The following is a 24,492-nucleotide window of genomic DNA, read 5'->3' as shown; positions in this document are numbered from 1 at the left end:
GCTCCAGGATAGTGTCTTATGCATTTTCGTAACTCCAGCATGGGTCCAGTGCTTGGCACAAAAGCACCTTTTGTAAATACTTGTTTATTTATTATTGAAGTAAAGGTGTAATTGTGTGTGGGCATTGATAGAGCATATATAGATTAACACGTTCAATCTTTTCTTCTCATTTTTATCAAAATATTATTACCTTCATTCCCTCCTCACCATTTCCACCAATACTGCTCTAATTTAAGGATTCATCACATCTGAAAAGTAGCATGAGAAGATGGAAAATATATGGATTTTGGAGTCACATTGCTTGACTTTGTTCATCTTTTTAACTTCTCAGTATCTATTTCCATGTCTGTAAAATGGGGTTAACAGTCAATTTTGCATGATTTGATAAGTTTTAATGGCTAAATCACAGAGTAGGCACTGGACCAATACTTCTTACTTTCCTATCTCTGCTCTGAATCCCTTGTATTGATTGTTGCAATGATTTTCTAACAGAAATAAAGTTTATGTGAGTTCAGAAGTTCTGCATAATCTTGATCTTTTCCCCATAAGCATAATCAGATGTGGCTGCTCAGAGGCTATCTTAAATGTAGATTTAGTCTCCTCAGGCTTTTTCCTAGCAAAAGATACAAGATGCTTCCAATAGAGGCTACTACCATAGAAGGCACCTTCATAACAGGATTCTTTTTTTTTTTAATTTAATTTTATTATGTTATGTTAGTCACCATTCATTACATCACTAGTTTTTGATGTAGTGTTCCATGATTCATTGTTTACATAACAGGATTCTAAAAGAGATGCATATTAGAATATCAAGAGTAGGAAGCTTCAGAATATACCACTTAAACAATATTTCCAATAAGGGGCAATAATAGAAGAATCCCTGCCACAGTATTATTTTTGAATGGGAAGTCATGCTATAACTGCAAAACAAAACAAAACAAAACAAAAAGTGGCAAACTGCTTGTACATGAGGAAGTTCACATGAAGTGAACTTTTTTAAAACCAGGAGTTGGGTATCTTAGTCCCAGTTTCCTTCTAAATGAAAAGGAATGTCAGGGATAGTTTTATTTAATTCTTTAATTTTCTTCATGTTGTTGTTTGCTGTCTGAGTAGAAATGGGGAATGAAATTCACTTGCTTAATTCTCATTAATGTGTTATAGGAGTGGAATGGGATGAGGTTTGTTCATCCTCATTGCTTCCTTTTTCTGGGCTGGAGGCCATAAGGCACTTGGCTTCTAGAGCTCAAGCTGTTCTGTTCTTCAAATATCCCCTGACAATCAATTTATTGAGTGATCCTGATGTTGCTCCAGGGATGAGATGACAATTACAGACCCACCAGGAAGCAAAAAGGTGGCAGGAACAGCAGTTACTATACAATGGTGAGGATTCAGGGATTTGTCAGTATATGGGTGTGAGGCGAGAGTGAGAAAGAATGGTGTGAGTGTGTGTGTGTGTGTGTGCATGTACGTGTGTTTTCAGCAGTGAGGATAGGCAAATTTTGATGTTTTGATGTACTTAAAATATGATTCTTCTCAACAATAAATGTAGTTTTTGCAATAGGAGAAAGAGCTAGAAGGGAGAAAATTTATGAAGAAAGAAAACTGGAACAATGACCTTTGAATGAGGCCCCTTCCACTGCTGTTAGAAGGCAAGAGCCACTCTTTGTACAGACACCACACGTGAGTGTGAACATTAGAGTGGGAGATGACGGAATGTATTTTACTTTGAGTGTTGAGTTGAAGCCAAACTTCCGTCAAGACTGGCTGAAGATTGTTCAGTTTTTAGAACTTCTTTCTTTCCTGCAATATGTGACTCCTTTGGATTCTGTAAGTGATGATAATTGGGAGGAGGTCAATGAAGGGAGAAAGCCACTATTTTTGAAGTGATTTGACTTTTTATTGTTTTCCATGTCTGATTGGATAGAATATGCATTAAATAGAAACTTTCAGGTAAATGATACTTTGCTACCAGTTCTATTGGGCATTTAAAAATAGTGAAGGGAAGAAAATCTGGCTTTATTTTCTCCCCAATAAATATATTAGTGAATCCTTTTCCATGCATCCATCAAAAAAGCAATTAAAAAAAATAAAGTACATAAATAAGCATAGCAGATGGATATGGGATATAACTCATTTAAGCTTGAGCAGTTGTTTATTTCTTCTTTGTGAGCCAATCATCTCATATGTGATTAAAACAATAAGGAGGAGCTAAGATACCTCCATTGTGTTGCTCAGCAAGAGACAATTCCCCAGATTCTTTGAATTAAAGCTAAAAGTAAATTAAGCATATTAGACTCCACTTTTGGAATTAAATTCTAATGAGTGGTCTCTTTCATTCTGTATTTCATCTCTTCTTGTTTGAGTCAGTTGAGAAAATCAGGTAGTTGGGTTTTTTGGGGATTTTTTTTTTTAGAGGAGGACCTCCTAATATAGCATCAAGATGAGGAAGAGAAAACTACATAATGCTGTTTTGTGTGTGTGTGTTTGTGTTTAAACAGATTATTACACTTAAGACTGGAATTTGAAAGACACTCATACTTTCCTCCTTTGATTTCATGTAATAAATACTATTTTCTGAGAACAAAAAAATGTCTAATTTTATGAGAACATTTTGTGTAAAATCAGATCCATCCTTTTACATAACTCCTGAGAATATTAAGGCAATCCACACCAAATTTCTATGTTAAAGGCTTGTCAATAAGATTAATTCAACCCAGAGCAAGGTGGCAAAAATATGTCATCCCACTGTTACAAAGCAGCATAAGTGCAAATGGACTCTGTCCAGTTCTGATGTAAATTATAAACAATTAAAAGTACAGGAGTTACAATGCCCAGAGCTGAGAGCTGAAGACATTACTGCACATTTGAGATAACTTTGGGAACTGAAGAAGCAATTGTTTCACAGTATGACATGAAAATAGCAGGCAATATTTGCATCTGCAGAGTCAAGCACAATCTTGTGTGTGGCTTTATCATGTAGAAGATTTTTTTCAGCAAGCTGGCAGGAGCATGAGTGATACATAATGGCAGTGGTGAATAGTTTTTGAATAGATTAGTAGGTGATGTCACAGATAAAGGACTATTTATCACCATAATTTAACACAAGATGCATCACAATGGCTTGATGGATGCATTTTATGGTTTTCAGCCAATCATAATAATGGACCTATTGACTAAAGTTTTATGTGTCCTTTACACATCCTTCATGTTTTCAAAAAAAACCAAAAAACAAAACAGCGACCATTCTGGGGAAGAATGAGTGATAATTCAGAAAGGGCCTGCCCTTTATGGAGTATGTTTTCTACTTCCTCAAGCCCCTATGCTCCCGTCTTGAGGCTCTTTGCTTAAACTACTGAAGGCCAAGAGAAGAGCCAATGTTACATTAAAGGAAGCATCTGAGGTGAGAGATAATGTCGCTCTCCCCTACCAATGAGGTCAGTCAGCAGGGAACAAAGTCATTTGGGGAACTGAATTACTATCACTTCCATGGCTTTTTTTTTCTAAACAAGAGAAGGGGTACCAGTTAAGGAGAGTGATACCTCTCAGATTTTTCAGAGAATTTGTTAGCCACTAGGGTCTAAGAAGATGATAAAGGAGGTCGGAAAACACTCCTTTAGAGAGATCTATGAATTAATCACGTCAGATCAGAGAATTTGCTTAAGATGGAGATGGGGAGAATATCCTTTGTCTTCTCTTCTACCTGCTTCCCTGCCACCCACAAATGCCCTGAGGGATGAATTTCCTTTTGCTGATTTCCGTGGACTTCTTGGCTATTATAAAAGATTGGGCTAATTTCTTCTTCTTCTTCTTTCTCCCCTCCAACTCCCCCTCCTCCTCCTCCTTCTTTATTTTTTTTAAATATTTCATTTTTTTATTTGACAGAGAGAGAGGGAGTGGCAGAGGAAGAGGGAGAAGCAGGTTCCCCGCTGAGCAGGGAACCTGATGTGGGGCTTGATCCCAGTCCTGGGATTATAACCTGAGCTGAAGGCAGATGCTTAACCCACTGAGCCACCCAGGCACCACTTCTTTATTTTTTTAAAGATTTTAATTATTTGTTTGTTTTAAAGAGAGCCACCCGGGGGAGGGGGCGAGCAGAGGGAGAGGAGAGAGAGAAAACCAAGTAGACTCTGAGCATGGAGCCCAACATGGGGCTTGATCTCACAACCCTGAGATCATGACATAAGTTGAAATCAAGAATCAGGACGTTTAACCAACTGAGCCACCCAGGCGCCTCCTCTTCTTCTTATTAAAATGATTCACTGGCACCTGGGTGGCTCAGTCACTAAGCGTCTGCCTTTGGCTCAGGTCATGATCCCAGAGTCCTGGCATGGAGCCCCACATCGGGCTCCCTGCTCGGCGGGAGGCCTGCTTCTCCTTCTCCCACTCCCCCTGCCTATGTTCCCTCTCTTGCTGTGTCTCTGTCAAATAAATAAATAAAATCTTTAAAAATAAAAAATAAAATAAATAAATAAATAAAATGATTCACTTGAGGGTAGCTGGAGAACTACATTCTTTCCCATGCAAAGAGGAGCACAGAAGGTAGAGGAATTAGATATTGTGTGATTAATGTTTAATCATTTCTTTCACAGAGAACCAGGACTCGTATTTTTTTTTTCACTTAAATACAACAAGCAAGCAAAATGTTATATGATGCAATGATGACATATTCTGACAATAGGTAGTTTCCTCAGTCTCAGAACATGTGTACACATCTCTTACTGATTGCTCTCGTCCTTGTCTGCAAGGTGAGGGTGATAATATCATTATCCATACAGGAAGGTTGAAAGGGTTAAATGGGATAATGCAATAAAAGTATTGAATGTATTTTGCATATCTCCTATGTTTGAGATATTGTCGAAATTTTACTACATTTCCCACCAACTTTCATGCAGTGATGTAGCGGTAGAAAACAAAACATATGGAATAAGGCTGCTGGGTATCAATCCCGGATCATGGTCATGATATTTGAAATATCAGAGGAGATTTAACTCCTGGAAACCTCAGTTTCCGTGTTTGTAAAATGGGATTTGATATTAACACCTGCCTTATCTGACTGCTCTGAAAATTAAATATATTAATAAATGTAAAGGTCTTGGCTGTGATAAGTAATAAATAAATAAATACAATAATAAATAAATGAATAAATAAATAAATAGGCATTAGTATGACAAATCCTGCTCTTGAATTCTTTTACGAGATAGCCTGTCAGTGATGAAGGGACCAGTTCAGCTTTGATTGTGAGTATGTATATTTGTTCCAGCTTTATTGAGATATAATTGACATATAACACTGTATAAGTTTAAGAGGTACAACATGTTGATTTCATACACTTATATACTGCAAAATGATTACCACCATAGGTAACACTTTCATTATATAACATAATTATAGTTTCTTTCTTGTGAGAATATTTAAGATCTAGTCTCTTAGGGAGTTGCAAGCATATAATACAATATTATTAACCGTAATCACTATGCTAAACATTAGATCTTCAGAACTTACCATTGTGAACATTTTAAACAATATAGGTTATATATTTGTATATGCTATTTGTTTGTACTTTTCTTTCTTTTTTTTTTTTAAAGATTTTATTTATTTATTTGAGAGAGAGAGAATGAGAGACAGAGAGCATGAGAGGGAGGAAGGTCAGAGGGAGAAGCAGACTCCCTGCCGAGCAGGGAGCCCAATGCGGGACTCGATCCAGGGACTCCAGGATCATGACCTGAGCCGAAGGCAGACGCTTAACGACTGAGCCACCCAGGCGCCCCCTAATTCAAAGAGGTTTACATAACTCCTCAGACTTAGTGAAGTTAAACTCATGATACATGTTTCTGGTAAGGGAAAGCTATTCCAATGTTTGGAAAGATACATTGCATGAGAAAGGGAGACACAATGCCAAGAGAATGTTCTAAGAAATCAGTGAAAATGATGGTGTAGGCTCTTTTGTTAAAAGTTAAAAAAAAAAGAGAGAGAGAAATAAAAATAGTGTTTTTAGTGAGAGAACATGGATGCTGCATTTCAGGTGTAGATAACACAGCTGGATAATAAACAACTCATCTTTGGTGATGGTGGAAGTCAGCCACCTAATTATCATGCATTTTTCATTCATCTCTGAGGAGAGCATGTGAAACATTCTCAACTTACCTATGTTTCATTTCATGTCTTGCCTCCAAGTCTTTCAAGTTAAGCCATTTTCATTTTGTGATAGACCAGGGCAAGATCTAGTGAACTTGGATTTCAGGGACATATTTGGTAAAATCTTGTTTATCTTTGCAAACAAAGGTGGTAAAATGTGGGTAGGACAAGAGATGAGTACATCTGTAACCATTTAATCACATGCCAAAGTATGCTACTTAATGAAGCAAAGTTTATGTTTAGGGAGTTAACTAGGTTTGGCCTCTGTCAATAGTCTGATTTTGTTCCATACTTTTAACAATGACTTTGATAACATAGATGGCTTACTTGTCTGACTGACAGGAAAAAGGCAGAGTAACTCTTTTATTTGCTTCATGATCAACAAGGTCTCAAAGGCTGCAACCATGGGTCAAATATAATGAATTGGAACCCATAAGAGATGAATGTAATATACATGTAGGGCCTCCAAGTCCTCTGCTTGAGTACATAATGCAAAAACAAAAAAACAAAAACAAAGCTGAACAGTAGTAGCACATTTTATAAAGACACGATGCTTAATTGATTCTGAAAACCCATCATGTGTCAACACTGTGATGCAGCTACTAGAAAAGCTGTGTGACTCTTGGACATTTATATAGTGTCAGTACCAAGGAGGTGAGTGTTATAGAGTGTGGTGGTTTTGTAACAATATCAGGAAGATACTCCTAAAGCTACTTGGGCTAGGTGAGTGCAGAGTTGCTGCAAGTGTTATAAGAGATATGATAAAGGACTTATGAATCACTTAAGGTGCTAGACTAGCAATCTATATCCTCTCAACTCCAAGATTCTAGAAATCTCACCAAATACAGCTTTATATGAGCCATGGAGAGATGAAATTTGATATTAAAGAAATGAAGTAAATGGAGAGACCAGTTGGCATGCATGCAAAAAAACCTTGAGCCAAAATCTCTGTTTTTTTGCCAAGTATTTTACAGTATGTTTCCACACACCCTGTTTCAAAGCAGTACAAAAAGAAAAAGGCCCTCAGATGGTAATTAGCCCCTGAACTTTTATTTAATTTGGAGTTTGAATGAATTTCTCCAGTATCAAGAGGGGCTTTCAGGCTGACATGTAGAGATAACTTGCATGTTCCAAATCTTCTGGTAGTCTTCCCAAATGACCCCAGATCCCCACATTATTTGACTTTTACTAAGACTTTCTGTTTGCCTAGCCTTGTTTAGGTGCAAGGAATAAAAACATTGACCACAAAGACAATCTAGTAGCTCACAGTTGCATACATTTTCTCTGGATGTTCTTTCATTCATGAACGATTATTTTTTGGAAGCAAAGACCAAGAACCTTTTGGGTCAAGGTCTTCATTAATGATGTCCATTTTTTCCCCTCAAATCTAAATAGTGTGCCTTTATTTTTTTCCTAAAAGAAGCAATACTTTAGTACATTCTCCCACATTTAGCCTTTGATTTTATTTTGATTTTCACAATAAAGTATAAGTGTTTCAAAGTCCAGAACCATTTTTGAATCCTCAGAATTTACCACAATTTTGGCACAGCTTAGGCACTCAGTGGATGCTTGTTGGATTTAAAATTTACTGATAATCAGATTAAAGAAAACTAAGGAAACATGACAAATACCACAAGTGATCCTGGATTGGATCTTGCACCAGTAAAAGGGCATTAGAGGGATAATAGGTAACATTTGAAGGTCTGTCAATTAGATAATGGTTTTGAATTTTTATGTTAATTTCCTGATTTTGATAATTGAACTGTGGCTATTAACATTAATTAATATTATAAATATGTTAACATTTGAAAAGTCTGGATGAGGTTTATAGGGGATACTTTGTACTATTTTTGCAAATGGTTTGTATGTATGAAAAAAATAAAATGATAAAAAGAAAAGGGAAAAATGTTTTTTGATGATGTGGTTTCTTAGTGGTTTCTAACAAAATAGAATGGGGCAAGATAAATTGGTATTTTTCTAAGGCCTGGGTATATAGGAGAAGAGGAAGTAGTTCTGCCGTGTGCATAAATCATAAGCATGTTCTAAGGTACTATTGGCAGGCATCATTTGGGATTGGCAATATCAGATCACAGGAAAGTAGTAGTTGGGTAGAAGGCCATTTGTCCACCTGATCTTTAAAACTCTGTCAACGAAAGTGATGTGGAGTGTGTTCTCTATTTAATTCTATAGAAAGTAGCCTAAAAGATGACTTCAAGCTGACTAGGAGTTAATTTTCAATGCTAACCTTCAATTAATTTGTAACTTTTTTGGCACTCGGTTTGCTGGAATGGCTGTAATTATGTTGTTTTCTGAACGGTGAATTCATTCAGGGCATACTCTCCAGACTGTTTATACAGCTGGAAAATAGCAATGGTAATAGATGAGGGGAAAGAAGTTAATAAGGAACTTACTTTAAAAATTCAGTTATCTGTGTGTGTATTTTTAAGTGTCTCATGAGCCATTATTGGGTAGCTTAAATTAAATTTTTCATGGTCGCCATTTTAAATGAGCTAGTAATAAAATTGCTAGATGTTTTAATATTTTAAATGCTGTCTTGAATTTGAATGCATACTTGACATCGACAAAGGAAGCAGCTTAATGCCTTTTTAATACTTAGTTCACCATTTGCTGAAGAAAGCCATGTTGGTTTTCCATTAAGGAAACCAAGACTGTCATCTACAAATTTTTCCTTAACCAGAGCTGCTCTTAGAGTTTTCTGGAATTCTTTCTATGATCAATTCAAACCCAGGCAGGATGTATTGCTGCCATATTGGTTTTAGCTGATGGGTTACAAAAATTGCCTGTCAGATGAATGAGGACACTTGCAGAGGATCTTTTGGCTTTTATAACACATGCTCTCACACCTTACTTTCTATTTAGTCAAAACAACACTCTTTAACAACTAAGATTTCCTTCTGATTGTAAATGCCCATGGTGTGGTTGGACACCTTCTCTTAACAAACTACTAACTTCAAGAACTACCACTTAGAGTGAGGTTGATTCTTACATTGTCAATAAAACACAGACTGCTGGACTCTAGACCCTGAGTTTCAGATTCAGAAGGTCTGGGATGGGGCTGAGAACTTACATTTCTAATAAATTCCCTGGTGATGCTGATGCCACTGGTCCAGGGACCACAATTTGAGAACTGTTGCTCTAAGACAGAGGTCAGCAAACTATGCCTGTAAGCCCAGAGTTGCCCACTAATTCTGTAAATAAGGGAACACAGCCATGCTCATCATTTACATATTGCCTATGGTTCCTTTCAAGCTACAATGGCAGAGGTGAGTAAAGCCTAGATTTATTGCCTAGCCCTTCACAGAAAAAGTGGTCTGACTCCTGCCCCAAGGTAGTCCTCCTAATTCTGTTATCAAACCTGACCAAGGTATGAGGTGTGGATGTGGTCGGCTCTGGGCAATAGAACAGCCACCCATCCCCTCCCTGTCACAGCCCTCCCACACCTGCCCCTCCCCTTCTTTTGCAAAGTCTGATCTTAGAAATGGCTCTGCTATTAGCCATTTAGCTCTTATTCACTGTTTCCTCTACAGAATGCATTTGCATCTTAATGGCTCTCATTATGGGATGAAAAAACCTTTTCCTCTGTGAAATACATTTGCTGTATCACAAGCAGGAGAGGAGAGTTCCTTTTGCCATAGGAGCAGGGCATTCCCCCCTTCTCCGTCCTAGTGTGAGGCAGTCCCTCAATGGGCATCTCCCTCGCCAAAGTGCACTCAGACAAGAAAAAAGAACTTTTACTGACTTGTAGCAGCAATTTCTTGCTATGGCCTTTTATGCTGGGCCTGAGGCCTTTGCCCCAATGCGTAAAATCTGTTTTTGACACTGTTACAGGTTGAAGGAGAAGGGTTAATTTCACAGATGTCTAAATGTTTGTTCTCAACCAAACCAGTCATCAGTCCTCCCAACAGGCTTCTGAGGAAACTTTTATTTCCTGAGGGAACAACTGGATTGCGGGATTTCTTCATGTCCATCATTTCTCTACATTTCCTGCCTTTGTAGTCTACCCACCCAAATGATTTGTGTTGCACAGATATTTTATTTCTTGTGTTGTGCCTTTGTTCATGGGTCTCTTTTGCCTAGAAAGTGTGTTTTTCTCCTATTCACACGGTTAATTTCTCTGCATCCCTGTTCAAGTGCTGCTTTCTCCAGGGGGCCTTCCCTGTTTCCCTCAAGAATGGAGAATGTACAGTTGATCCTTTGTGTTTCCATGATTCTTTGCCACCTCAGCATCACTGAACTTCCCCATCATTTTCTAATCAGTTGGCTGTTTCCATAAGCTCACTCAAAGCTGGCCCATTACTTATTTCTGTGTGTCCTATCCTTAGACAATGCTAAAATGTGAGTTATACTCAAAGTTGTTTGTTGAATGAATAAATAATTCAGAGATACACTCTCAGATGAGTAAAGCCTCCCTCACATCATCCATGCACCCAGAATAGTAACTTGGTAGTAGTTCCACTGATGTGACTCCCTCAAAATAAAATGAACAATCCAGTTATTCTCCTTCTCTTCTACCTTTGGGAGCACCCCTCCATTTTTACCAATATTTTGGAATGTCACAACCTTCCTGGTGGTGGACTTTCTGCCTGCCAAATGGGTCTAATCCAACCAGTTCTTGGAACCTGCCAACATTAGTTAAGGATCTAATGAGAATGATGAGGAGCTTTGCAGAATCAGAGGCACTACACAAACCTGTGGCATTATTACACACACACACACACACACACACAACACACCCCCCCAGTGTCATGGTGCCATTTGACCTTCTCTTGTCCTGGGATTCATCTTGATTTTAGGAATTCACTCTTCAGTCTTAAGTTGAATAAACAAAGGCAAAGACCCATTCAACATCCTTTCTTTAGTCTTGGAGAGGAAAGGGGGGAAATGATACATGTTTGTATTCTGTACTTAGTATTGTTAGCAAGCCTGTCTGGAGAGAGGGCAGCTCTCAAGGCCCTATATTTTAAACATCTGTTTTTAAAACTAGTGTAGTTTTCTCCTTAGAAACACTCATTGCTTTGACATTTTCAGATTTGCTACAGTGGAAGGTCAATAACTGTGCAGTTTTAGAAAGTACATCCCCTCTCTGCTTGGGTCCGTCTGGGGAAAAGCAATTCATACATCTTTTAAAGCTAGGACCATTGCATTACCCAGGTGGAAGGGTGACTTTTAGGGCTAGTAAGCATGGAATTTTCTCACTTCATCCCAATTATGGAAACACCTGCACTAAATAGCACTCAAAAATTACAGTGCTTGGTCCTGCATAGACATGTGGACACATGTCCCTGAGTGAGCAGTATCTGCCCTAGCAAAACAGGGCCATTCTTGCCCCCTTTCTAACTTTGGGATTACCTGTATCAGCCTCATTTGACAATCCTAAGATTCCCTTTAGTTGCTATGGCACCTCCCTCGTCATTCATTCACTTAGTCACCCAACAATAGTTTATTAAATTCTGACCATCTGCCAAGGGCTTAACCTGAGTGCTGGGATGAAGCTCTGGTCTCCCCCATGGATGAGATTGATGGTCTAACTGGAAAGAGATTGTGTCTATAAACAAGAAGATATATGATGTAACTGAAATAAAAACAAAGATAAATAGAACACAATGGTAGAACTTTCATCTCTTAGGTAGGACCTGTAAGGAAGGCATGCTTCCCATGGGAGATGATATTTGAACTTCCATTCGAAGAACAAGTTCGTCAGATGCATAAGAGAAAGATATCTACACGTTTAATGTGGAGGATAGTATGTGCATTCAAAAGGTAGATAGAGTAATGTACTACTCAGAGAATGATGAGTTGTTCAGTGTGACTGTGGTTTTTGGAAGTGGACTGGGAAGCACAAGGGGCAGGAAAACTAAACAGAGTTTGGGTTTTGGAGGACCTGAAATGCTAATGAGTTTGTCTGTTCTTTAGACAAGGGAAGATCATTGAGGAATTTTGAGCTATTTCATCACAATAAATATGGGTATTTTGTGTGGAACTAGTGTATCCAAATACCCTGGGATCCTTCTGAGCAGTGGATGAGTCCCAGCAACACCAGGATCTGGTCTCTCAATCTTTCCTCCTATGTCTGAATCTCTCCAGATAAGTTTGAGAGTGCTTGAAATAGTAACTTTTTTTCTGAGATTGGCATCCTTAAGATGAGTTCTGCTTTCCCACTCTCTAGGAACTAAATGTCTTAATGCCCTTGCACCTTACATATCCATATTAAATAAACTTTGGTGTAAAACAAAATCAGAGGGTTACTTTTTGGTTAGAGATTAATAGTGCTCCCCACATTCAGTTATCCTCTCCTTTCTGGGCACAGAGGAAGTTTTCCCAGCTTCCCTTGGCACTCAGTTTGACCACATACTAGTTAAGGCTAGTGGGTTCTGAAGATAAGCAAATAAGTGTCATTTCTGATTAAAATACTTTGCAGTGGTATAAGTTTTCCATTCCCCCCCTCCCCGCCCCTGCAGTACTAGGTAGGCCCAGATTGAGATAGCAGTGTCAAGAGGTGGTGAGAACCTTCCTCAGTTGGAAACCTGAATGACCATATGGAGCAGAGCTACTGCTAACTCCTGTGGAAGATGAAGCAGGAATCTAAAATAAAGCTTTGTTGTATTGCACCACTGAGATTTTAGAAGAGATTTGTCCCCACAGCCAGGGGGAAATCCAGGATTTGTGGGGTATGAAACTTATACGATTTGAAGGATAGGTGTTTTTATAAAAACAGAACACGAAAATAACTTACTTCCATAAATTTGACAAAACATATGACCTCGAAGACTCATTGCTACGGTCCTTCCAGGGCCCTGGGAGGGGTCTGTATAGATAGAGACCCTGATGCTTAAGGCTTGCTAGCTTCGTAGTAAATCTGCCTCTCCCCGCAGCACAGACTACTCTGATATAATTTCCTAAAAACATTTCCATCTCAGGCCTTCTGTTTCATCATGGAAGGAAAAGTTTGTTTCCCGATAGGGCAATTCGTTCATTCCTTTAAAGGTAGGAAAGATTTTGGAGGGGGGCTGGTGAATATTCCTCTTCTCCTAAAACCATCACTGTGGTGGCATATACCCATCCACACCTGTGCATCAGCCCAGGAATGCCATTTGTGTCTTTTGAAAAAGGATCATATACACCTTGCAACCGACGGGAATAGTTTGCCAAACACTCCAGCTTTTACTTCTATTAGCTTTGAGAGTTTGCAGATTTCTATCAGAATTCTCAGTGACTGATTGGTTGCTCAATGGATCCATCTATTCATTTATTCACTTATTAAACAAATAGTTCTTATGTCAGACATAAGATGATCAACAATATTTTTGTGGTGCCTGCACTCCTTGCATTTAAAAATCCAGCCAATTCCTTGATCTGTTACTACTGGAATATATGGAGGCTAAGTTAATTCTTTCTGATCTGTGGGTTAAGATTGTCCTGAGCCAAATGGGTTGACTGACCTTTGCCCCTTTCCTACTTCCCATTTGAGGCATGTGGGAAGAATGAATTAGGTCATTCAGGAAAAACTGTTATAGCCTCAGGAAGAAAAGTGCTATTTAAATCCAAATCATTAGCACCAATAAATCTAATAATAGACATATAAATTCATAATGCATTTGAATAACTCTAAAATAAATATGTGTGGTGATTAAGTGATGCCATAATTGGAACTCTGTAGGTGGAAGTGGGATGAGGGGGAGAGAAAATCACTTTTCTTCTATCCTTATTAACCATCCAAATTTGGGAAGTGTTACTTGGAAGTGGAATTGTGAGAGCATCTCTGATTACGAAGGGCAGGCTAATGCAATTAGTTTCTATGAGACATTTTTGTAAGGTGTACATGCATGTCCTTTGAGTCTATTTGTCATTGTTATTATTAAAATTTTTGTTAAATTGCCAAATTTCATAGCAGTCAAGTAGCTTTATATGGGAATAATGCTAAATGTGGAGCTTGGGTGCACTCAGGTAATCATTGAAATATGAATGGTGGTCATGGATTAGCAAACACTTTTTCTCAAATTTCATGCAGTTTGTAGGCTACAGTGCTTCATTCTTATTGTGTGATACATAATGGGTCAGTACTTACAGATTTTCTGTTTTTTAGTGCCAGCCCCTTTCTTCCCCCCAATAAGAGCTATCTTTATGACACCCACATATTTTAAATGAAAGAAAACATAAATACATGCAAAACTGTCATTGGCTTTTAAGGTATTATATAAGTGATTAAATTTTATCATGAGGAGACAACCAGCTAATGGTTTTAGTGGAACACATAAAACCTCATAAAATACAAAAGTTAAATTTTGTCATATAATGGGAATCGGTTAGAGAAACCAACAGTTTCCTTTTCCCCCTGAATAAATTCTAAACAGTCCTTAGAAAATGAATTACCAGACTGCAAATCAGGATGAAATATTTTATAGCCATAAAACTAAAGCTACTTTCAGACCACTTAGTTGGAGGGGGGGAAAAAAGAGAGAGCAACTTGTCAGCCCTGTTGTTGCAATGTCATTGCCAATGGCATTGATGCTGGGCTCTGCCTCCATTTTAGCAGTTTGACCTTGTTTAGAACAACCTGAATCCAATCGACAGGCCTCCCTCACAATACCCCACCCATAATAGAAGGCACAGCCCCTCCAAGAGCGTGTTCAGCTGGAGCTTTGCCAATTGAAGTAATTACGTGATGAAACTATTTAACTTTGACTAAAATACTCTCACCAGGTTCTTGCAAACGGTGTGTCTTATATCTTGTTGAAGCAATTTTATATCATGCCTTTAAAGTACAGTAATGGCCCCTTGCATTGACAGAGTCCTCGTAAAAGGAGAAGACCAAGACCTGGCTCATGAAGTGGTATTGATTTTCTGAGTTCCTGCTCGAGTTGCCAAAGATACAACACTGTTGTTAAGGAGAGGAGATGCCTTGGCCTTCAATATCACAGGAGGGTTCCTCGGTAAGCACAGGCGTCAGGAGGCCCCTGTGATAAATAATGCATTTGGGTGATAACTGCCTGTATTACTTTGTTAGTTTTGAAGTGACTCAGCACTTGTTCATCCTGAATGCTTCTTGATGTCACTGGTAGCTGTGCCAAACTGTTCTGTAGGTAAATAGTGCCCAGGCTCAAAGAGAGCATCTCTTGAGGGTTAATTTACATGAATGATTTATTTTAGGCAGATTTTTCTAAATTTTAATCAGTGAGGACAATGAACAGATTTGGCTTCTAGGTAGAGTGATGGCTTCAATTTGTTGCTTAACGAGAGCCTAAATGTGTCTGCAGATCCGGAACTATATCTAATACAGGTTAAGTTAGTTTTTAGTCACTTCCAGTAAGTCTGTGTGAAAAAGATTTATAACTTTGAGCATAGCTCTATGTATGTCATTACAGATAGCAAGAGAAGGAAACCGAGCATCTGATCAGATGCTTGCAAAATATGCATTTCCACCAACCTACATAAATGGATACAACTTAATCTTCACTTTTTTTTTCAGTCTTAAGTTGATAAACTGCACAGTGTCTAATGCTGAATAAAAGTAAGAAGATGGATCTGATGATTTTCATGGAAAATTGAAAGTTATGTTTTTTTAATCTATTGAGAATATGAATGTCTATACTCAAAACCTTTTTTTTTTTTTTTTGTAGTGGTGGTGGTGTGCATGTATGGGGAGATGCTGTAGAGATGTAAGGAATAGGAATGTTGTTATATTGACCCCACTCTTGATTGGAACACTTTTTGGAGGAAGCTAAAGATGAGGGTGGAAGGTTTGGAACAGTGGAGCCAGAGCTAAGTCTCTGGTAGAGAACCGTGCAGTATGTATTCCTGACTCCAGCCCCCACAGGGCCCACATGAGTACCCTATGAGAGAAAAGGAGAGGGAGAGGGAGAGGGAGAGGGAGGTGCATATATGGTCTCTCCTCACTCAGAAGACAAAGAAGGCCAGAAAAGCAGGGCAATCAACTGAAACCTTTCACAGTTAAATAGGAAGATATTGACCCATTAGCTTCTCTTTCCTCTCCTGTTCCAACAAACTAGGGGAGCTGGCAGGTTGGCCATGAGCAGGTACACATATTGTGCACTGCTTAACTTTCAGGAATGTCACTAATGTAACAGGGCTCTTTGTTGGAATAACTTTGGTGGAGAGAGTACTGTCTGCCTGGTAGTTTTTGTGAGTGGCACCACTGGAATCATGCAGTGCTCAGCCAGCTTGGCAGTGTGCAATGGCCCTGGAGAAGAGAAGCTATGTAATGAGAAGATGTTTCTACCTCAGTCTCCTCATCCTTACTTCAAGCTGTTAGAGGCCACAAAGGGCCCTAGCCTGGGCTGGGGAGAGAACCTTGAATCATATTTGATGTTGAAATTTTTAAATAAGTAGGAGTGAGTCTTAAATGATACAGATCTATACTAAAAGAGACTAAAGAGTTATGGAACAGCAAGATATGAAGAGGACCATTTATCAGGAGGAGAGGGGGCTTAACATCGTAGAGTGGTAGGCGGTGCTAGAAAAAAGTTGTACTGTTCCGTGTTTATACCGCAATGAGCAGCAACTCCTCAATACATTCAGTGCATATAAAATGAGAAGACTACTGCTTCTCCTTCCCTGCAATCGGAGAATATTTTCTTCAGGTCAAAATACATATTGATTATCTCATGAGTCTAAGAAAAGTCACTTGCCTGGAAAACAGTTTTGCTCGACTTTGTGCTCTAATTCCAGTAAGGAGGTTCCTTCTAGTCATGTGTCTGCTGTGTGCCCAGTTTCCAGGGATGGACTATCACCTTTCCCTGTATCTGAATCCATTCTCATTATGGTTTTCTACAACTGAATGCCTTTACAATCATCATCCTATTTTACTCTCAATAGTTGTCTAGACCCCCATCCCTTACCTGAGTTTTATTTAATCTGATGCCAGCAGTTTAGGGGTTTATTGAGATTCATGTGGAAAGCCTCACAAGCTGGTTGGTTTAGGAGATGTGCTAGTGCAGGACCATTGAGGGCACTGCTGCTTGGTAGGCAGCCTCCTAAGACACAGTGTATCTTATTTCAGGTGGAAGGAAGCATCTTTGACAATCCCAACACCACCCAACATTTACCATTTAGTTGCCAAGGAATGCTGTCATTCCTGGATGCAATCATGTTCTTGTTCTAAATGTTCTGTCGTTTTAGATGGACGATCTAAGGATAGTTAAGGGTCCATTAGCCTGGGGAAAATGAGGAGGTGATGCCCTCTGAAACTTGATGAAGGTCAGTTAAGGACAACTGAAAGATAACACTAATTCACACAGTGGGTAATAAAACAAGGGACCTCATTATCCTAAAAGGTGATACTAGCAGGAAATATAAATGGATTTTAAAAGGGTTTGGACAAATTTATGAATGACAGATTCATAAATGGTTTTAAAGAAAAGTGGGATGCAGTCAACCTTTAAGGTGGATGTCAGGAAGGATAGTCCTACCTTCTTGGGCCTTGCCACTTAGAACTGTTTTGAGCAATAGGACTCAGAGTTGAAGGGAACACAGGCATGGGTGGTCCCCAGCTCAGAAACACATAGAGAGCAGAATAATGTAAGAGGAGAGAATGAGCTTTGGAGTCCTACCACTTTCCAGCTAGGTGGCCTTGGGAAAAGTCAAGTGTCCGAAGTCAAGGATAATATGTAATATGTACCTTGCACAGTTTTTAGGATCAGAGAGACTATATGTATACTATGTTCAAAGTCTCACATGTGGTATGCACTCAAAAATTTCAACTGTCATTATTATAAGTAAATCAATGGAAATTAAAATGACACTCTTTGCTACTTTCAAGCACAGGCACTTGTACTGGGCAGGTGGTTTCATTACATCACTGCATGCTCCATACGTAGAACCACAGAATTTCAGAAGACCATTACCCATAGAATCTTGGTGAGTCAACATTGCTGTGAAGAGGTTGATTCTAAGAACAGCCTCAGGTATTGGTGATTCCTTGTTGTAATTTAGGATCTGTGAGAAGTTTTAGGTGCCCACACTGGAGCCTTATACCTTACCTTCTTGCTGAGTTTCTTTTACGGATGACAGGACTTACTGCAGCTCTGAAAGCTTCCCAAATGACTCTTGAGAATCCTTTGACACCATCACTACCACTACCGTGCTGCCTAAGAATTCGAACTTCGGAAAGTTTACCAAAAAATAAAACAAAAAAACTTTGTGCTGCTAGGAATGGTGAGATTTAAGGGCAGATGACACTTTTGTGTAGGAAAATACTTTGAGGAGCCCTCTTTCTTGAGAAAGACAAACTTCTTTGGATCAATTACTGAAAAGAAGTAAGAGAAAATAGTCATATAGTTTTGCATAATTAAAAAACATAAAATTTGAGTTTTAGAGTGCTAGTTAATAAAAGAGAAAGGCAGGGGACTTTTGCTGGGTGTTTAAGGAAAGAAATGACTGGTGAGAAATTTCATGGGACAAGGATGACCAAAGGACTTTAAGATTAATGATATTTGCTTTTAAATCTTAGGTTGTTCCTATTTTATGTTGTTCCATGATCTCTTCTATTCTACCCAAACTATAAAGTTAGTCATATGCAATAGCTTTGCACTGGTGGTGCTTTGGGGAAGCAAAGAGGACAGAGGAGATGACATACATGGATAAAGTAACCAAGGAAAGAGGACCAGTGTGAGGAGACAGGACCTTAAGTAAGGAGGAATCAGTGAGAGTGACCAGGAAAGTCCTCCTTCCCTTCCTGGGAACTCTCAAATGTATTTGGGATTGCACTACATTTCTCATGTGTGGGACTAGGCCTGAGTCATTTTATCAGGAAATTTAAAGGAGAATGTGACCCTAGAAGATGGGAGGGCCTGGGACATTCAGATTATATGTCTGTTATCATTTGAACTCTGTTTAAATGAACTTACATCCCAAAGATGCCAGTATATGTTACTTTCATTTCAGCTGTCATTTATGGGGAAACAGACCAAAACAAAGAACACTAATCAAATTAATACTCCATTGTATGTGCACAGTGTTAGAAACTTTGCAAAATAGTTTCATCTCTATTATTCATTTGACTCTCCAATCACTCTGTTAAATAGTAGCAAATTATGAAAATTTTATTTTTTCCAAATTTAGGTACCCAGAAATCCCACCTTTCAATAGGTTGTACTTCACCATATGCATGTGAGTCCTTGGATATTTGTTAAGGATTAAGTATTTGACTCATAGTTGGTGAGAAAATCCACATGGACTGGAATGTTGGTTTTGTTACAATTTATGAACCTTGGTATTCAACATTAATATAGAAAAGGTAGAGGGGACATTTGCTGAGCCGAATGCTCAGGTCTCTGGTATCTTGGACACACAGAACAATATGTAAAGTAATAGCAAAAACAAACAGCTTAGGAAAAGCAAAGCAAGGTATCTTTGTAATTCCTGAAAAGGATTTATAACCTATATAAACATGAATCATAAACCCGTTGGCAAATAGATCCAAGCTCTTTCAGGAAGATGTTTCATTTATATGTGGGAACTAAAAACTCAGATAAGAGAGACAGTCAACAACAGAAAAGAAGATTCACGTTACTCAGAACACATAATACCTTGGTAAATGATTATCCTGACATTTTAGTTATAGACATTTGATTTTAATTTCCTCAGCACCTGTGCTCACTTTTGAGGGGACAAGGCATGCCAATAATCTTCTCAGAGTTTTTGGAGTTATATAGCCTAATGGAAGGCCTTCTCTATAAAATACTGGACAAGTTCAGTCCAGTATTAGCTGAGTAGCCTTGAGCAGGTTATGTTCATTCATATGTTTATTAAATTAATCAGTGGCTCTGTTTTCTTTTTTTTTTAAAGATTTTATTTATTTATTTGAGAGAGAGAGTGAGAGAGAGAAAGAGCACAAGAGGGGGGAGCGGGAGAGGGAGAAGCAGACTCCCTGCTGAGCAGGGAGCCCAATGCGGGACTCGATCCCGGGACTCCAGGATCATGACCTGAGCCGAAGGCAGTCGCTTAACCAACTGAGCCACCCAGGCACCCTAATGGCTCTGTTTTCTCATATTCAGATTGATCATTATGGCAAATATTGATCAATATGAATATGAGAAAACAGAGCCATTTGCCCTCAAGTATCATACCATTCAGCCAACTTGAACTCAAACAGTAACTCAAAACAAGAAAGAAGACCTTAGGACAGTGTTTGTCAGCCTGTAGATCCTCCAATACATATATTTAATGAATAAAAGAAGACAAAAAATATGGAAGTAAAAATAAGAAAGAAATGTACACATATATACCTTTAATGTTGGTATATGTCCATTCAGACTGTTTTCTATGTACATGGAAGCATATATATAGATGGACTTATACTGTGCATGCTATTTTGCAATCTGATCTTTTTTTCCTGATAATATATATCATGAACAGTATTTAGCACTAACATTATTTAATACTTCCTTATAAGCTAAACATTTTACTTTTTCCAAAATTTCCTATAATAAGGAGAATTGCAGAATCTGTGACAAACATGCCTTTTTTTTCCTTATCCTCTACAGAAGTTTAACAGCTTTATAGTTCACTTTTCACATGTCTATTTTATTTAATCATATTAGTGTTTTATTTGGTTTATTTTATATAAATAGGATATATATGAATGCTTGGGTGATATGTATGATGTGTGTGTGTGTGTGTATGATATATCATTTCATATATATACTAAATGTGCCCTCTAACATTCTGTTGTGGACACCCTTCAGGTCAATAAGACCTCGATATTATTAATTGCATTCTATGTCATGGTGTCATTCAGTTATTTGCCCCATGATGGGCATTCAGATTATATCTGCTTTAATTTTTTTAGCAGTTTAAAACAATTATTTAAAAAAATTTGCTTGTACTGTATGTATCCTTATGGACTGATGTTTCTACAGGACAGATGACCAGAAGAACAATTTCTGAGATAAAGAGTCTGTTTATCTTTAATAAATACTGACAGAGTGTCTTCCCAAAAAGGTTACCAATCATCTTTCACCAGCAGTGTATAATACCCTACATCTATAGCAGTACCATGCACTGACCCAGCGTGAACTTTTAGGTACTTCCTTACCCTTTCAATTATGTATAGAATGCCTCAGCCTGGCTCTCCAGACCCTCCATGATATGAATTCAATTTAACATTTAGGTATTTTCCCCATTACTGTCCTATAGATACTATGTCCTATAGAAACTCTTCACTTTAGCCAAAGTCATTGCATTGTTTCTAAAACCAAATTTATCTTTTCTTATTACTTAACCTTTGCTCAAGACTTTGGATTTGGATTTTTCTTCCATTCCACCATTTTTCTCTTTCTGACAAAATTTTCCCTGTTCTTCAAGCTCTACATTTTCCCTTGGCTCCCTGAGGCCCTCAACTGTGTTCCTCTCCACTCTTGAGCTGTCATGTTTTATTCATGTCTGTCCTGTGGCACTTCTATGTAATGCATTGTATCATATACAGTTCTTTATATACCTGCTTATTGCCCATACTAAATAGTAATATTTTGAAGATAGATGATCTGTCTCTTCATTAGTACTTTTCATATTGATACTTAAATTTTTTTATCAAATTGAATTAAAGGGATAAGTAAAAGAGCTATCACAATGTACTCAGTGAGTAGGGAACAAAGCAGAGGAAGCATTAAAAAATAATGAGTATATTTCACACCTGAGTTACTGAGAGCATGACGGTTCCTTTCTCTAACAGTCAGGAATAGGAGGAGAACATAGTTTGGACAGGATCTATTTTAGGCATCATCAGGACATCTGGATGGCAGAGTGGAACAGGGAGATGGCTGCATGCAATTCTGACTTTAGAGAAATTTGGAACTGGGAATATAGATACAGACTTTCCTAAATTTATATATATGCTTTTATTTTGAAATTGGAATAAGCTAACACATGGGTAATAGGAGAAATAATTATTTTCAATGTGGGAACACTATCTAAAATGGAATTGACTGGTAGGACATTGGCCAAAAGGTTTTGACGTCCCATTATTTGTTAAAGGTATCACAGATTTTGGAAGCCTTATTTTCTCATGTAAGGCAGATTGATGATGGTCACACTTCCAGTCTGTTATGTATGTATGTGGGTGTGTGAATATTGTTCTTGGTTCTCTCTAGAGTTAGCTGACATTCAGCAACTGACCCATACATGTACAGTCATTCTAGTTATCAAAATATTGAAATCATTTTCTACTGGATATTAGATTGTTTCTACTCCATATTGTATAAATGCCCTCTTGCCATCCCCCTGGCAGCCCTACCCCTTCTCTTAGAACCTCTTTCCTCTGTACCAGCCCCTTCCGTTCTCACCTTAATCCTCCCAGATTTTCTCAAGATCTGGCAACTAAAGTGTTAACACCTGGCAAGGCAGAGTGCTCTGGGTGGGGGTGGGGGTGGGGACAGGTCTGCACAACTGGGTCATCCCCAGATGCTTGCCCATAACACCTTTGGATTCACACAAAGCATGGTCCAGGCTTCTCCTCCCTTAAATAGAACAATGAATTACTCATTTGTCCGTCTGAACATGAGCCTTCTTCATCCGTAAAGTACCACTCAGTCTTGACAGGTCATTAATACATTAAACCAGAACTGCAAAAGCTAGGATTTTTAAAGAATAAGAAGTTGACTGGGCATATTGCTAAGAGAATTCATCTCAGAGAGGACAGATACATTCAAGCCCTGTTTGTTTCAATATTTGCATTTAAAACTGCTGAAGGCAACTTAATGACAGATCAGATGATGATGCAATCCCATTTGTGAATTTAAATCTGATTTGTTTTAATATAATTTTTACCAAGGAAAGCATGAGGGAAGCTCTGTGCCACTGCTGTTGCTGGTGTTATTTAACCCATCTATTCTTTCTAGTAAAAAACCTGAAGAAATAAAAAAACTATTGATCTTTATTTATTGACTTCCTTGTGAGTATAGTTAAAGTTGACACAGATCAATCACAATAAAGTTAAATGGATGATATAGTGTAACATTGCCTGGGGATTGCAAGTGGAGCTTTAATTATAAGAACGTTAACATTTCCCTATATGCAGATTGGGTTAGGGACAAGGATTGCCTAACTACTTAGGGACACTGGTAGTGGAGGTGACAGAATTCTGGCCACTCCACACATTCTTCAGCAAAGTTTTCAGCATCCTGTGGTGAGAGGGAAAAGCAGGAGGAAAAGGAAGTCACACAGCCATTTCTCAAATTTCTTATTAAATTTGTGTTTCACCCTGTTTCTCTTTGAAGATCCTAAGTAAGATTAATATCCAACATTGTCAAGAGGGAGGAGGGAGACACACCAGGGGTAGTGAGGCACCTTGGAAAAGGCAGAATATCAGTCTTGAGCCCTATTGCATGCATTTACCCTGTGCCACATTGGTGGGGTCATTTCCCTTCTTCCTTCTATCCCCATCACCTAGCTGTTTCTAATCCATCTAATCCAAATAAAAAAATAATCTCTTTTGGAAAAAGAAAATGTTGCCAATGGAAGAATTCTCATCTTTCCTTTTGGGGTTGAGTTGGAACCAAACTGCTCAGATAGCAAAGTCATCTGACTAACAGTTGTCTCTGACTCCTATGTGAATGAAGATGACATAGTTATTCCAATTAGCAGGGCATGTACTGTGCCTTATCTTTCTAACAATGGGAATTTCTTTACCCTGAATCAGCCACACATGCTCCCTCAGTTCCCATTGTAGCCAATATCAAATCTCAGGTAAATATAACCAATTGGTGGAGAGCAAGAGTTACAGATCAACTAAGTGGCCTTTATGGGGACTGAAGCATAAATACCTTAACCTCATTAGGCTAGTGTTCTGAATCTCAGTGGACTCACTTAGCACCTTGATCCTCTTATGGATGCCTCTTCCAGTGACTGCAGTCCCTTTGGCTACTAATATTAGTTTTGTGTCCAGGTAGATTGGACTTGAAGTATTTATAGCCTCATAGTGGAGAATTATGAATCCTTTGGTGGTGGTGCATAAAATACTACCACTTATGTCTTTTATGTTGGTTTTAATTCTAAAGAACCCAGGTTTTAAAGTCAGTAACATTAGCAGAATCTGAGAAAAGTGTATGGCCCTGCATTATATTGTATTCGTGTCACATTTGAAACCATGAACATTTCTGCTGGTGCTTAAAAACATGTTTTCTATCTTGTATATGAGTTTTTCTTTACCCCATCCCCTCCACAAAAACAGGACCTGACAGAAACCATTGTGTACTTATGTAAAGGTAAAAGAAATAGGGCTGCATCTCAGGGAATAAATGTTTCTTTGATTTCCTTTTCTTTTTCAATTGGTCGCCATTAATTTTAAACTTTCCTGGCATTTTCCAGGCAATAAGAAGAAGG

General features: G+C 38.4%; 1 long non-coding RNA gene across 4 annotated transcripts in view; it reads left to right on the top strand.

The window, feature by feature from the left end:
• Positions 1-24,492, top strand: part of LOC135361763 (uncharacterized) — a 581,261-nt gene that overhangs the window by 359,525 nt on the left and 197,244 nt on the right. The window contains exon 3 of one of the 4 annotated variants that reach the window (XR_010405684.1): positions 14,944-15,086. The exons of the other annotated variants lie outside the window; for them this stretch is intronic. This is a non-coding gene — a long non-coding RNA (uncharacterized LOC135361763). The remainder of the gene's footprint in view (positions 1-14,943; positions 15,087-24,492) is intronic. 4 annotated transcript variants of the gene reach the window in all.

The sequence above is a fragment of the Mirounga angustirostris genome, unplaced genomic scaffold (genome assembly GCF_029215605.1).
Source record: "Mirounga angustirostris isolate CCGP_5_RB_7025 unplaced genomic scaffold, mMirAng1.0.hap1 SCAF_10, whole genome shotgun sequence".
Lineage (NCBI taxonomy): Eukaryota > Metazoa > Chordata > Mammalia > Carnivora > Phocidae > Mirounga > Mirounga angustirostris.
This window is presented reverse-complemented; position numbering and strand designations above follow the sequence as displayed.